This window comes from Arvicola amphibius, chromosome 2 (assembly GCF_903992535.2).
Source record: "Arvicola amphibius chromosome 2, mArvAmp1.2, whole genome shotgun sequence".
Classification (NCBI taxonomy): Eukaryota; Metazoa; Chordata; class Mammalia; order Rodentia; family Cricetidae; genus Arvicola; species Arvicola amphibius.
The window spans coordinates 143,735,324-143,752,126 of record NC_052048.2 but is presented as its reverse complement, the minus strand read 5'-3'; the positions used below and the strand labels follow the sequence as shown (position 1 = coordinate 143,752,126).

At 40.6% G+C, this 16,803-nt stretch overlaps 1 protein-coding gene across 5 annotated transcripts in view; it reads right to left on the bottom strand.

The window, feature by feature from the left end:
- The window catches only part of Fam126a (family with sequence similarity 126 member A), a 70,022-nt gene extending 53,616 nt beyond the window's left edge, over positions 1-16,406 (bottom strand). For 4 of the 5 annotated variants that reach the window (XM_038319551.1, XM_038319553.1, XM_038319555.1 and 1 more), the window contains exon 1: positions 16,276-16,375. The gene's annotated coding sequence lies outside the window, so the exon portion shown is untranslated. Of the gene's footprint in view, positions 1-6,565; positions 6,637-16,275 lie in introns of all 5 variants that reach the window. The other variant, XM_038319552.1, reaches the window with a different exon arrangement.
- Positions 16,407-16,803: the final 397 nt, after the last annotated feature.

Sequence of the window (16,803 nt, the reverse complement as noted above, 5' to 3'; positions counted from 1 at the left end):
CCATTCAGGAGAGTTTGTATCCATTAAACCTGAGCTTTTTCTAACTCGGGCCGATTTGGTCTGATTTGGATTAATGCATTGGCAGAGAGGTTTATGGGGTGCAGAAACTTTTCACATCTACTTCTACTTCATGTGCTGTGCTATTTGCTCACTGGCTTCCTAACTAAGGTGCTGTAGCCCATAATGGTTACTGTATCATCACATTTCTGCTCCAGACCCACAAGCATTTTCATGTCAAACCCATGTGTCTCTGGTTGGGCCCTAATTTCTTTATTTTGGGCCTGACTACAACTGCTTGCCATCCTGGAGGTCAGAGTTGAGGCCAAGGTAAAGACTCGGGTAGATAAGTTTAGAAGGGTTTTTAAAGGACGGAAATGGCAAACATACCTAGTAGCTGTGTAAATATAACAAGCCCAGGAAATTTAATGGGAATAAACACTTTTATCAGAAAAACCTAAAATTTTATAACTTTCCTTAGCAATGAAGTTCCTCAGAAAGAGTTCATATCAGGTGTGGTAGTTTGAATAAGAATGGCTCCCACAGACTCATGTGTTTGAATGCCTGGCCCATAGGGAGTGGCACTATTAGGGAGTATAGCCTTGTTGGAGGAAGTATGGCACTGTGGAGGCAAGTTTTGAGGTCTCATATGCTCAAGCTGCACCCAGTGTGGTACATAGTCTCCTGCTGCTGTGTGTGGATCAAGCAGCTCAGCTTCTTCTCTAGCATCATGCCACCTGCATGCCACAATGTCCCACCATGATAATGGACTAAACTTCTGAAACTGTTAGTCCACCCCCAATTGAATATTTTCCTTTATAAGAGTTGTCTTGGTCTTCACAACAATAGAAACCCTAACTAAAGCTTGGAATCGGTAAAACCTTGGGGTCTTTCAAAAGCAAAACAAAACAGCTGCCAAACAGATCACTCTTATCTTGTACTTACTTAGTCACACATATGTATTTTGTTTGTTTGTTTTTTCAAGACAGGGTTTCTCTGTAGATTTAGAACTTGCTCTGTAGACCAGGCTGGCCTCAAACTCACAGATCTCTGCCTGCCTCTGACTCCTGAGTGCTGGGATTAAAGGCATGTGCCACCACTGCCCAGTACTTATTTTTAACATTTAATATTTTTAACATTTAAGTTACAGTATGGCCTTGCTTCATTGGATCACACCTAACAGGTATATAAATACTTATTTTATGGATAAATATATGAAAAAACATAAAATTTTGCTTGTTTGGACCTTGGATTCTGTTCTCTAAGTTGATTCTCGGATCAATTTCTGATCTTCCTGTCTCTACCTCCCAAGTGGTGGAATTACAGGCTTCTGCAACCACACCTGGTTTATGCTGAACTAGGGATCAAGCCCAGGGCTTCATGAATGCTAGGCAAGCACTCTTCCAACTGAACTCTATTCCAAGCCCCATTCTCACTTTTTAATAATACATTCACATCATTAGCTAACCATCCCTAGGTAGGTAACATCATAGCATGCAATAAGAGCCATCCTAAAGGAAGAAAGTGTGTGTGTGTGTATGTGTGTTTGTACATGCTTGCAATGTAAGTATGTGATAGTCATAGGACAACTTGCTAGACTCAGTTCTCTCCTTATAACATGTGGGTTTAGGGTATCTAACAGGTCATTAGGCTTAATGGCAATTGTTTTTAACCTTACTGAGTCATAGCACCAGTATGGGAATTTTATACTAAAGAAAATGTAAGGATCAGAGCCAGAGACATGTAAAGTCATCTAACAATAATTGTTAAGATTTTACCCAAACTGAGTGTAGTCTGAATATAGGAAGTATCAAACTAAGTAAATATTTGTGTTAAAAATTCATACCTTAATATAGTTAATATAAATATAGGAAAGAAACAGGGTTCTTTGCTGAGGAGAGATACAAAAAAGACAATAAAATAGAAATCTCTCAATGAAAAAAACCGGAGAAATGCCAAGAGAGAAAACATGAACTATAGGATCAAAAGAAAATCTGACAGCCCAAGAGCATAAAACAAAACGACGACAATGGAATGAACTCAATGAAAACTCAAAGGTTTTCATTAAACTCTAATGGAGGGAAAATTTAAAGCAAATATATTGGCAATAAATTTACAGTTAGGAAGGCTAGCTGCTTTTCTATTGCTGTGACAAAACACCATGACTAAAGCAACTTATAGAAGGAAGGCTTTATTTGGGTCTTTCAGTCCCAGAGGAATAGGAGTCTAACACTATCATGACAGGGAACATGGCGGCAAGTAGGCAGTCATGGCACTGGAGCAATAGCTGAGTGCTTACATCTTGATCCACAAGCAAGAAGCAGAGGGTGGACACATTGAGCACAGCTCCAGTCTTTTGAAACTCAAAAGCCGGACCCCAGTGACACACCTCCTCCAATAAGGCCACACCTACCAACCCTTCCCAAACAGTTCCATCAACTAAAGACCAAGTATCCAAACATATGAGCCTATAGGGGCCATTCTCATTCAAACCACCACAGAAGGTAAGAAGAATGGACTCTATTTGTCTACTGTAAACAAAGACATTCACTGTGAAATGCTCATGTTTAACTTTCTCGTCAATAAACTAACATATAAATGATTCCTAACATGATGATTTCTAACTCCTTGGTCTCATTCTACCCTTATGTTTATATCCCAGCATGTCAATAATTAAATATTAATCAACATTTACTTACAGAAAACATTATTTTCTAAGAATGGTTAATGCCATTAAGTGGATTATACATATTTTATACCACTGGCTCTACGAAGAGAAAATGACTTTGAACTTAAAAGGACTTTTCAGTTTCTTTTAAACTATCTAATAGCTTGCTTTAAGTATTGCTTGAGGTAAAAAATCAAGTTTATAACATGTTTTAAAAAAACAAACAAACCTGTTACACAAAGTGATAGATGGCATTGCAAACTATAAAGAACTTTCTTTCTCTCTCTCTCTCTCTCTCTCTCTCTCTCTCTCTCTCTCTCTCTCTCTCTCTCTCTCTCTCGTAGCCCTGGCTCTCTGTAGACCAGGTTCACCTAGAACTCAGAGATCTACCTGCCTCTGCCTCTCAAGTGCCGGGATTAAAGACATGTGCCACTAAAGCCGGCTCAAAGAACAACTCTTTATGCACTAGAATTTTCGTAATACAAATGTTAAGTTCTCGTTAAAAAAAAAACCACAAAAGTCTGCCCAGGTAGCTGGGGATGTAGCTCAGCAGTAGAACACTTATCTACACCCACAAGGCCTGAGTCTGGGCAGCAATGTGGGGGCAGAAAGTCAAGCTCTCCAGTCAGAAACTTCCTTCCTTTTTTCTTTTCTTCATTTTTTGTTCTTGCCAGAAGACATCTTATCTGTGCGATTAAGTAGCTGCCGTCCCATTTGCTAACCAAATAAACTATAAAATGTTTGGAGAAAAATGTTTTTCTTTCCTTTTTAAATTTTTGTTTCTGTATATGTTGTGTGTGTGTGTGTGTGTGTGTGTGTGTGGCTGGGGGAGCTCTCAGAGCCAGAGAGGACATCAGATCCCTTGAGCTGGAGTTAGAGGTGGCTAGAGAAAACCAGTGCTGGTGCTGGCTATCAAACTAAGGGCCTCTGGAAGAGCAGCAAGCATTCTCAATTTCTGAGTCATTTCTCCAACCACTGCTTTTCATTTTTGAAGGACCTATGGCATTCATCTAAAAACACAAACCTCCAGAAAAAAAAAATCGAGAATTCTACTACCAGTATGCATTACTGTCATTTCACTTCATTTATTATTTATTTACTTTCATGTAGCCCAGACTGACCTGACGCTCATGGTAAGGATAGGGATCAAAGGCAAGTACCACTACACCTAGCTAATGTAATAGTTTTTCAAATACAAATATAAACATCTTAGGCTTGAGGTCCAGCTCAGTTAGGAGACTTCTTGCTTAACATGCACAAGGCCCTGGGTTCTGTCTCCAGCACCACAATAAAAATTTAAATAAAAGAATAAAATTATGTAACAGTTTAGAACTTAAAATTGTGTTAGTAATTATAGGCAAAATTAGGTCCAGATATTATTAGAATAGTGCATACAATATCTAATAACTATTTGCTGAATAAAGGAGTAAATTTCACCTATCACAATGTTTGTCAAATTTGCCATCTGCTCTCCATCTCCACGGCAACTCTGAGAGCTGGCTTCATTGTGTCTGCAGTGCTCATGCAGCCTTCCTCCTCTGGACTCCTCCCTTCCGCAATGCGCCAGGCACGTTATTGCTATACTCATCTTCCTGAAACATCATGCTTTCTCTGAATATATGCACCCATCCTATCTCAGTCTTCCACACCAAAACACCCTATAAAATGGGCATAGTTCACTAATCTCAACTTTCCTCGTCCTGTCTAAAACACCCTAAGCCACTCCAGCCTGTGTGACCACTTCTCTCTGCCCTGTATTCTTTCTGCTTGTCAGCGTTTTACAGTCTGCCCAGAAAGAACTCCAGGTTCATGCTGATGAGGGGTCTGTTTGCCAAGGGAAAATGTTCAGGGAGAGCCATGGCATTGTATCTGTGAGCCACCAAAGCCTCGCCCAATGGCATAGAGACTGATTAATATATGTAACCACTTAAATCTCTATTAGAAATAAAAATGATGTTTTTTATTAAATATAAGAACAACATAAAATGAAATTTTCAAATATACTATTAGGTAGAAACCTGCAAAAGCAATTATTTGCTGAACTAAGATTTTTTTTTTCCAAAATATTTGTATCATCTTTCACAAAATAAAATTTTAGTACATTTTAGGTGACTCAAGTATTGTCTCGGTCAATCAAATTTCATTTTGCTCTGATGACTAAGACAAAATTCTTAAAGTCTTCTGACAGATTTTAAGAGGTTGCCGTAAAAATTTCAAACTACAAATTATCTGAAGAGTATTCACTGACAGATTGTTATGTAAATGCATAGAAAGTAGCAGAGTGATTAAGAATGCTTCTCATATATTCACTAGACCAGAACAGCAGGCTGACAGTTTAGTCTTTCAAGCCCTGTCAAGCTCATACAATTTATGCAGACTATAGGCTTGCAGCGTCAGAGTGGGAACAAAGAAAGGGACTATGAATAGGCAAAAACAGACAAACGAGGAGATCATGCTAAGGGTTAATGTATTCAACATTTTTGTGTTTGCAAAATCAATATTACTATGTATTCAAATTGTAGCATTAATATTTTAACAAGCCCTTGATTGCTTACTGAGTATAATGCAGGTTTTCCTATTACTTTGCACTATTGGCGAAAAGACAGTAAGGTCTGTCCTGCCCTCCAGGGGCACACAATGCAGGTGGCTAAGAAAGGGGGTGGGGAAGTGAGGAGAAAAATCAATTGATGCAGTACCAGACATTTTGTGGCTGGTTAATTACAAGTGCTTAGTTAGCATCATGATTGAATTAGCATCCTAGTCAAGTTCATAGTTTAAAACAAGGTTTCTGCTGATTATGTCACCCAAGGTAGTTAAGAAGAGCTACTAAGAAAGGAAATCTCTCATACACACACTCACACACATACAAATACTGTGAACATTTTAGTCAAACATCTACTATCTTCACTATTACTTTTCTTAAATGGAAATTATTTTTAATTGCTATCCTTGTCTTTTATACGTAAACTAAAACTTTACTATTAAAAATTATTGTGCCTGACATGCTGATACACACTTATAATCCTATCACTTGGCAAGAGGACCATATCTAAAACACAAAAAAAAAACATTGGCCTTCACCAATTCCTTTCTTAAAGTTTATTGAAGACTCCATAGTGGTTATGCTTATTTTTATATTAATTTTTATGATGTTTAGAATTTTAACAATATATTTTAAGTGTTCATTTAAAATAAAATGTTAAGCCTATTCCATGTCAATATAAAAGAAAAATGTTGAGATGAGCGTCATTGTTTCATATTTTTGCAAACTTCTTTAATGTCTTGGCTTAACAGAAGATAGTTGGATCCTCATAAACACTTCTGATTGCTGTGTAGCCCAGCTGGCCTCTGACTCTCTATGAAGTTCAGGCTGAGCCCCAAACTTACATCAAGCCTCTTGCCTCAGTCTTCCAAGTGCTGAGATTTACAGGCATAAGCAGCTATGCCCAGCTTTATTTTATTTATTTATTCTTTATTAAGAGTGTTTGCATGGGCCAGGCTAAACTAAAATTCACATTTCTCTTGCCTCAGCATCCCAAGAGCTGGAATTACAGGTATAGTAAACACGATTATTCTGTTTCTACTGAGGGCAGTAGAAAGATGAAAGAGAGGGTGGAGAGATGTGCTAATAGCAGCCAAGCTGAAAATAAGAGGGCCGCAGAAAGGACATGGTAGGGTGCTAGAGGGAAGAAGGTCTTCAGTTAAGACTTAGATCTAGCCGGGTGGTGGTGGCACATGCCTTTAATCCCAGCATCGTGGAGAAAGAGGCAGGTGAATCTCTGCATTCAAGGTCAGCCTGGTCTACAGAGAGAATTCCAGGATGGCCAGGTAAACAGAGAAACCCTGTCTCGAAAAACAAAACAGAAACAGAAAAAAAAAACCCACAGATCTGCCACTTACCTATCTCTATGATTTGGGGAAAGTCTTCGTTTTAGTATTTTCTTCAATTGTAACAAAAGAAAGGAAAATGCCTAAAGAAAGTGCATCATCACAGAGTTAGGGTATAGCTCATCGGTAGCACATATGCTTGTATACAGTAGGTATGCAGTTGTAGTTTCAATTCTTAGCCTCAAAATATAAATAATAAAATAGCTCACTATTGTTTACCGGTGTGCTCATATATTCATAATAAGGATGTTCCAAAAATGCACCCAAGTTTTATGCCAAAATCAAGTGAGGTGTCCTAACTTTCTCACAAGTCAAAGTCGTCGCTTTTTCTTTGCTGGGTGACAAACCAAGTTTGTTGCTCCCTTTGGGGACCAGGGCTTTTATTCCATTCTGTTCTCATCACATTTACTCTCAGAATTCTAGCAAGCTGCCTCCAAATGATGAAAGAACTCCTTTGTACATATTCCAAACTAGGTTTTCATAATAGAATCTCAAAAACACTATAAAATCTGACTAACTAGAGCACCACTTGAATACGACTTTACTTCAAAACAATAAGAAATAAATGACAAAAAAATTTTACAGACTTACGAAGCATGTAATAAAAAACTGCTGACCGGTCTGTGGCAACTCAGTAGGGCTGGCAACCAGAGGGCTCACAAGCCTCAAAGACACTGTGCTACCTCTGCTGGATCTCACAAGGACAGGGTAAAGCAGATGATACTGAGCTGCAGCTGGAATGCAATCAGCTGGAATTAACATTATACTAGAAAGCACTGCATCTGGCCTTCCATTTTTTACCTGAAGAGCCCAACCAGGACTGTTGTTAGTGGCTCCTTTGCCCTGAAGAACATAAAAGCCCATAAACACTTTCTCTTGGTCAAACTAAACAAACTCAGTTGAACTAAAAATTCAGTCACTTGCCACAGTAGTATTGTACTGGGGAGCTGGCCAAGGAGGCAAATAGCTATTTCTTTCTCCATTAAGCTATCCCATTTCTCCCCCATGTTTTGTCTAGAGGAAACATAAAATGTTTGGAGGTTTAGGCATTAAGCTTGGAAATCTGTTTCTTGGGAATAGGCAAGTGAAGGGATTTGAGATGCCGCTGCATAAAAGCTTATAACCCATCTACATTATTTCCTAGGGCTGTAGTAACAAAGTAGCACAGACTGGGTAAGTTAAACACAGAAATTTACATTCTCCAGGTTCTCCAGGCTAGAGTTTGAGAGCAAGGAGGGTTCCTGCGAGAAGCCAGCTGAGAAAGGGATCTCCCTTGGGCTTTTGTTTTTAGCATGTAGATGGCTGCATCTTTACATCCTCATCTCTCTTTAACTGTCATGTCCAAAGTTCTAGTTCTTTCAAGGACTTTGATCATATTGGATTAGGATCTGTTGTGGGACAATGTTCTTGTACCTTGTAAAGATTTGTCACTTGTATTGGTTTAATAAAATGCTGGTAGGCAGTCTGGGGCAATCAGACAAGGAGAATTCTGGGAAGATGAAAGGCTCAGTCTGAAGTCATCCCCCAGAGGAAGCAAAATTAGAATGCCTCAAAGGTACCAAGACACGTGGCTAACATAGACAAAAAATATGGGTTAATTTAAATTGTAAGAACTAATTAATAATAAGCCTAAGCTAATAGGCCAACCAGTTTTTAATTAATATAAGCTCTGTGTGTTTTGTTGGGACTGAATGGTTGCAGAACTGGGCAGGAAAGCAGGACAGAAACTTCTGTCTACTAGTATCCACCTTAATGGCCTCACTGTCACTTAATTACCTCTGTAAAGATGCTAGATGCTATCACCAGTTTCGGGACTTCCACATACATTTTGGAGGTGTCCACATGTCAGCCTATAACAGCACTGAAGCCACAATTGACCTGGCTCTTTTTCTCTTGGACTAATGCCTAAATCCTATCCACTTAGTCATAATCTATTAAATGTCCACTATGTCCTACTGACCACAAAATGGATATGACATAGTAGCTGACTTAAGGGATTCACAGTCTGTTAGTGGAGACATGTAAACCTAAAACAGCAGAAGTGAGTGTTCCTTTGTCCATTTTGAAATAAATAAGATGAATTAGGGTATAAGCAAAGAAATAAAACAATAAAAATAAATGCTATTTATATAAATTTAAGAATATAAACAAAAACACAAAGCAATATATTTTAATCATTTTGATATCACTCACTTCCCTCTTCTCTTTTCCAAACATAATAGCATACAAAAATACACTCTTCAAAGCACAATTGTGCTTTAATTTCTTAAAAGTTTTTTGCATTTTAAGTGGCAGTTTTCACTGCCAGAGATAAAGCAAGATAGAAATGTCAAGAGAACCAAATTCCAATTAGCTTGTGGGCTGATGTTTTAGAGTGAGTCACTGCCCTTTAATAAGCTGGAATAGGATTCAACCATTAGGGAAGTCGGCCAGTGGAGCCCCAGATGTTTAATGGAAAATGGTGAGCACTGGGTGGATACAATGAGAAAATACAAGGAAACACTGTTAATGGCAGTAACGTTTACTAACAAGACATAATTTGAAAATGTGACAGATCTAGGCTGACAATGTAGCTTAGTGGTACAGCACCTGCCTAGCATGTGTGAGGCCCTGGTCTTAGGATCAGTCTCTACCACAGCCTTAGAAGGCAGGAGACAATGGATCTTCCCAATCAGAAACTTGGTGGTGGGTCTCAGTAATACAGATGTTTGTCTTAAAAGTTATAATAATCAAAGCACATAGTTTAGTATGACCACATTGGCTGGTAGAACAATCAATTTGGTTTAGTAGAAGCTGAAGTATAAAATAATTTAAAAAATAGTTTCCAAAAATATTAAGTCATATACTAAACATCAAAACGACCCTAGATATTGCTTTATGGCTGACTAGGAAGCTAAAATTAGCACAGCAAACATTTTTATCCACCCAAGGTACTTGAAAGTCCTAGAACAATTGTTTAATCTCTAAAGTATTTTAAGCATTTTCTTTTCAGCTGTGTTGTTTCTGAAGAAAGTATTTTGTTTTCTTTTCTTTTCTTTTTTAAAGAAAGAACCTGCTTGGACTTTTTGACAATAATTAATTCATGATTGATAGAATTCAAATTTCATAAATCACATTCTATTGTAATCAACTCCTGGAACTTTCTAACATGATGGAGTGAAGAGTATCTGCTCTGACTGCTGACTCACAGGCAGCTCAGTTTCATTTCCATGACAATACTGGCCTTTCTAAGGAGTGATCAAATACTACAGAACCTATTATAGCTCTCACAGTGAAAACAGCACTCTACTCTTATCTTTCTTAGTCTTTGTTGGCTGATCCATATATATATATATATTTCCAACCTAGCATTTATTATGAAAACATACATATACATGTACACCACACACAGAAATCTTTAAAATTAATAACAATTAATAAACTGTAGATGCTCACAATGAGTCTATGAGATAACTAACAAGAATGCACCTCAGCATTTTACAGTTTCTGAAAGAACAGCTCTTCACCTTCCCCAGCCTTGGGGCTCCTTCCATCCTTCTTCATTCTGCGCTGACTTTCTGATGCAGCAGCCTCATCTATGCCGCTGCCTCCAGCTGCCTGCCATGGACTTCTCCCTTACCCAACCCCATACTGTTGACTTTGGTTCTCATCATAAACTCTCCACAGCCTTACAGACAGCAAATCAGCCAGCTCTTCCTCCAGGCTCATCCTTTACCTTTGCATCAAGTGTCTTTCTTCCATCCTGAACTGCTATGTCTTGACTTCACAGAGGACAACACTCCGGTTTTTATCGTTCATGTGACTGTTCTCTGTATTTTCTAGACACATCTAACAGTCTGTTAGACTTGCATGGCTTAGGGGCTGCTTCTTGCTCCACCCATTTCTTAATCACTGTCACCTTCTTCTCTATCCCCTTAGCAAGACCAGCTTCATGCTTCAGAATTTCCCAAACTGATCTTCCCTCTTCTAATTACTGTGTATGCTTTAAGGACTATGCTGTCACTCTGCCTGCCACTACATCTGTAACATCTATCAACTAACAAATCACTGTGACCTTTGAAATTAGGTCAAAAGAATAAATAATACATCTTCAATACAAGTTCAGAGATGTCAGAGCGGCTACATTCTATGACCGATGGGAACAGACAGTCTGGATACTGATTAGAACCAACCCTCTCAACTCTTCATTCATCTTTCAAAGGGGGGAGTTCAGAAAGCTCATAATTGTTTACCCAATTTAAGCACTTTTAAAGCTTATATTCTTCTCTTAAATTCCCTAGCTTACAGATCATATCACTCTATTCTTTTTGTTTCAACGCAGGGTCTCAGTATGTTGCCCAGGCTGGTCTCATAGGCTCTGGTCCTTGCTGCCTCCTCAGTGTCCAGAGTAGCTGGGACTGACTACATACACTGTCACAGTGCCTGGCCCTTACATAAAGAAAATGAATACAAATCTTCCAGGAGCTGAAACCCAACATGATTTCCATAGCATATATTGAAGAACTCATGCACACTGTGTTTATGAAGTCAAATACAAATGACTGAATGAATTCTTAAGCATTAGAACGAGAAACAAATAATGTTCATCAAGTAATCAAAAGACTCATTGTACATTTACTACTGAATGCTACCCTGACACAAAGCTCAAAGAGAACAGACATTCTGACTACAACGGAAAGCACTGTTTTCCAGACTCGTATAACAGCACTTTTACTGTGACAGTCTACAACATACAAATAGGACTTGGGGGTACAAATCAAGCTTGGAGACCAAACAAACCTAGGTCTTAAACTTTAAGTCTGGGCACAAGTTTTAAACTGTTAAGTATATTGTGTATGTTTTATAAAAATTAATTTTAAGTTCCCCATCTCATCTCACCCTACTCCAGAGTCATCTACTAGTATCAAGGTATTAAGCTATACTTATTAATGTAGCAGAAGATACAATATCAACACAGAAGAGACCAGTAATAATTATGATGGGGCACCAAAATATAATTATGCAAAGAAGGAAAACAATATTTCAAATAAGTGATTATTTTTCAGAAATAAGGAAAGCAAAAAGTAGCAAACCAGAAAGAAGTTAAGGAAATGATGTGAATACAGGGACTTGGGGAGATGGCTTAGTTGGGCAAGGGCTTACTACACAAGCATGAGGACCTGAGTTTGTCTCCAGCACACCCAAGTAAAGGCTGGCATGCTGGAGAGTGGTGGCAGGAGCATCTCCAGGGCTTTGCTAGCCAGCTAGTTAGTCTAATTGTCTAGCTGCAGGTTCAACAGAAGACTCTCACTCAGAAAATAAAGCAGAGAATGACTGAAGAAGCCAACTGATGTTGATGTCCAGCCTACTGGAACATATGCAACAGGCATGCACAGACAGTGGGAGCTGTGATTTTAGATTGGGTTTCAACTCCCTATACTTAACCTGAACTGAGACTTAACATCTCGGTCTCAGTTTTTAAGCTGTAAAATAGGAATGATAATCTTTATTTCATAAAATTTTACAATTAAATTATTTAAATTATAGAAAGGATCTAATCCCAATGTGAGATATCAACAAATTGCAAGGAAGACGTATATATTTTTACAGCTAAACTATTTAAAATCTGCCAAGGGAGAGATTGCCAGAGCAGAGAGAGAGGTAGCCCCTTCACATCCTCTGCCCAGACTCTTTCCTTGTATTCAGAAAACAAAGCACTACAAAGTTTCTAATAGTGGAAAGGGTGCACTATGAGGCCATTCTCATCCACTGCAGAAAGGAAGCTCATCAAGATGCCTTAATCCCCAGAAGAGAACCCTTCGGTGAAATCTATTAAGAAATCTAAATAAAACAACTCACCAACCAGCAGGTCAAAACGACACACTGTCATCTTAACACACATTCCGAGGGCATGTGATCATATTTAATATCTCAATTCAAAAAAAGGAAAAGGACAAAAGATTTTTTTAACAGATCATAAATGAAAATTTTGAATATTTGACTGTGAAACCCTAAAGGCATTCTTCTGCATTGAGGCTGACTTCTTGGGATTAGCTAGCCTACCTCGGGGCTCATCCCCGGGGAAACTAATCCTTCCTCTCTCAAGCACCCATTAATTGCCTGTATCTCTTCCTTGAGGGAGAAGCCTCATGAGAAATCCCCCAGCCACAGTGACATGCCAATTGGTATGGTAGTTTTTTGCTTTGGTTTAGGAAACCTATTGTAATTTCCTGGTACACGCATGACATTCCCCTGTCTCATAGCAGACATCCCAGCTGTCCTCTGACTCTTAACAACCTTTCCAACCCCTTTCCATGATGTTCTGAGCCAAAGGTGTAGAGGTTGTGTTGTAGATGTATTAGCTGGGGCTCGGCACCCCATAGTCAGTTTAAACAGGATTTCCAACTGCTAAATGTCCTCGTTCCCCTGTTCAGATAAGCAGCCTAACTCTGAAAGGACCAGAACAATTGTCTGGCAGCATTTGGCTCTCAACCAGTAAGCAACAAACTGTTAATTCCTCACCTTCCTCCCACCCCTCCCCCCAAAAAACTGATCAAGCATTCCATAGCGATGCTAAGGGTCTCAGGCTCCAGGAAATGTGTTCTGCTGAAGGACATCTGTTCTCATGATATTAGGCTGTGCACTTTTTTGAGAACCTTTAAAAGGCACTTCAGGAAACCAATCTTGGTACTATTGACAACATCGACAATTATTATTTTTTAGATATTTATTTATTTTTTTTATTATGTATACAGTGTTCTGCTTGCATGCCAGAAGAAGGCATCTGACCCTACTATAGATTATGTATACAGTGTTCTGCTTGCATGCCAGAAGAAGGCATCTGACCCTACTATAGATGGTTGTGAGTCACCATGTGGTTGCTGGGAATTAAACTCAGGACCTCTGGAAGAACAGCCAGTGCTCTTAACCACTGAGCCATCTCTTTAGCCCATTAACATCAACAATTACAACAAAGAAATATGCTACTTTATTATCCTGTTCCTTATTAAAGATATTGCCTCCAGAAATATTCTTATTTCTTACTGGCCGGCCTTCTCTTCAGCTCCTTAAGGACTAAGTTTGAATAGTTATCTAATTTTTTCCCCAAATCTCTTACCTTCAGTCTACATTTTTTCTTCATGAATGCACACAAACAAATATTAAATTCTTTCAGGCTAGGCTCTACTGTAGTGGGCTTTTTATAAGAGATTTCTTTTTTAATGTGTCTGAATGTTTTACCTACATATATATATATATATGTATATATATATATATATATCTTACATATATGTGTGTGAGAGAGAGAACTGAGTGCCTAGTGACTTTGAAGGTCAGAAGAGGGCATCAAATTTCCTGGAACTGGATTATGGATGATTGAGAACAACCAAGTGGGTGCTAGGAACCAAACTGGGGCCTTCTGCAAGAGCAACAGTGCTCTTAATCAGTGAGCCAATCTTCAGCCCCTAAAATGGGTTTTCAACCATGTTCACACAATGAAATTATCTAGGAAACCAATAATATTTTTAAAGGTTTTAAGCTTTTTTTTTCTGAGGTTTAAACGTTTACAGGCAAGCACCCTATACCAACAGAAAGTACATGAGCGGTCCCTGAGGATCAGAAGAACACAAACTCTAGGAGGTAACGTATGGGTTCATTACTTTAACAGTGGTAATGATTCTATAAATATAAACATATTAAGCATTAAATGGCACAACTGAAATATGTATAGTTTATTACATGCCAATTAGACTTCAGAAAGTTCTTGTTTAAATAAATGCTGATGCATAGGTCCTATCCTGCCCTCATTGTTGAAAGAGCAGGGATTCCTTCTGAGAGTAAAAAATTTTAAGTTCCACAAAAGATTATATATGTGTGGCCAAGATAGAGAAGTGCTATTCCACAGCCGGAATTTTCTTCCTTCCTTATTTCAGTTTTCTTGAAATGCCTCACGCACACATCACTGCTCATTGTCACCAGTAATCTGATGACTGGCTTCTGAGCTACTCTTAAAAATCACCTATGAAGACGTTCTGGACTTGATTACAAAATAAATAACAGGCAACAGGATGCTAAATAAGAGTGAACTAGAAGATATATTTAAACGTACTGTCAAAATTGCACCATTCTTTGAAGATGCAAACAAAAGGGATTTTATAGAAGAATCAAAAAACAAACAAAAAAGCTAGACAGAGGATATGGCTCAGATGGTAAAGGCACTTGCCACCAAGCCTGATGACCATATAAGATAGGCATCCACAAGGTGGAAGTAGGGAACAAACTGATCTCGGTGCCATTGCAATTGCATGCACGCGTATACACACACACACACACACACACACACTCACACACACACACACTTTTTGAATTTTTCAAAAGACAACAGGAATTGTTCACTGGCCCAGCCCCTTCTCTACCTGGTGTTCATATCCAGAAACTGTTAGTCCTGATTACTAACAGATTTCTAATCTGTTTCTGACAATAATGTTAATAAATCAAGTGACTTTAAAATGTGTCAGTTGTAGAACCTGTTTTCTAAACACATGTGGGCCTTCCTCTTGCCACTAAAGTGATCAAATTATCTGCATATCTGACTTCGACGCTACTCCTGACAAAGCATTCTTTTTTTCTTTCTTGTCCTTCCCCGTGCTTCAAATGGTGGTTCAAAGATTCATCCTGTAAATCTTAAAATGTATTCATCTAAAGGGAAAAGGTGCTCACAAATGATGGAGGGCTAGTGCTCTTGGCAGCAGAGCGGTGTTAGGAAAACACATCTCCCAGAGCTATCTCTTTGCTTCAAGGTTACACTAATCTTTATGGCTTTATGTAGATAAAAGTTTAAAAACTGAAAACCTCAAACTGCAACGTGTTGCATGAACTATGGGGCTGGCACATCTCCAAAACCTACTACTGTGTTACCCGAAGGACACCCACTTTGCAAAAGGCCAGTGTACCCTGCAGCCTGCAGCAGTCTTTCTGTAGTAGCAGCACTCCCCCTACCTGAGCCACGCAGCCGCTGCTAGCGTGCGATAGCGTTTTATCCTAGAGCCAATTCTGTGCCGTGCAAAACCACTAGGGCCAAATTTAAATCCTTCAGGAACTCTAAAGATACAAAGCACACACATGCACGCTGCAGGGCAGACACCCAGTTTCGCCGAAACGTGCAAACTTGGGGTGTTTTCGTGGCTGGGGGGAAGGTTTAGCGGAAACCCCAACGATTCTCGAGCGCGGTCACCGCAGCCTCGGAAAAGGCAGAACACCAGGGTCCAGGGCGGCGCGGGCAGAAGAGGAGCTCTCCGAGTGATGGGCAGACCAGCGTGGCACTCTGAACCCCGCAGCCCCTCGGGACCTGAGACCTGGGAGAGCACGGCTCTGAAGAGCACCGGGTCTGGGGAGCCCGCGTGGGCCGTGGGGCCGGACGTTGGGAGGCGGGGACGAGTGGGCAGCGGCCGTAGGCTATAGTGGGCTCCGCGCTAGGCCGACCCTGGGGCTCCCGGAGCTCGCCGCCCCAACAGAGAGCCGAGCCTCGTCGGCAGCAGGCAGGCGGAGCGACCAAGGTCGGCTTCCCGGGCCGCCCCGACCGCCCAGCCTCGCGCGGGAGCCGTTAGTCGCAACGGGCCGCCGCCCCAGGACGAAGTCCTCGCTGGCCGCCCCCAGCTGCCTCAACCCCGCTCCTCCCAAACCAAAGAAAGTTCTCGGTCTCCTAGCGCCCCGGGGGGCCGGCGTGGGGCTCGCGGCGGACTCACCAGAGCAGCTCCGGGACCCACCGGGGCCTCGCCTCGTGACCACGGCGACCACGGCGACCAGGCGACTGCGCTCCTCCCGCAGACGCGCCACCTGCCCCTCTCCTCCTAGCAGCACCGGTCCGGGCGAGCCAGACAGCCGCCACTGCCGCCGGCCTCTCTGACAGGCACCACCAGGGACCCGTCCCCAGACAGCCAACCACCACCGCCCCACGTCGGGGTAGCCTATCACTAGCCCCCGGGGTGGGACCAGAACAACTTCTTCACCAATGAGAATCTGCAGTTGCTGGAACTAGGATGGGGGGGCGACTTGAGTGGGCGTGGTCTGAGAGATGGGCGTGGTCGGGGAACGCCCAGGGGAGACTCGAGTGACTGTAGCCTTTGTGGTGGCCCCTAAGCGACGACCACCAGTCAAGGTCTCAGACTCCCTGAGCCCTTAGAGCTTATGGGCTTCTCAGAAGAAATTAAGCCTCACTACATGCTGTAAAGCAAATGATATTTTATTACTCAAGTAAATCATTTCACGAGAGT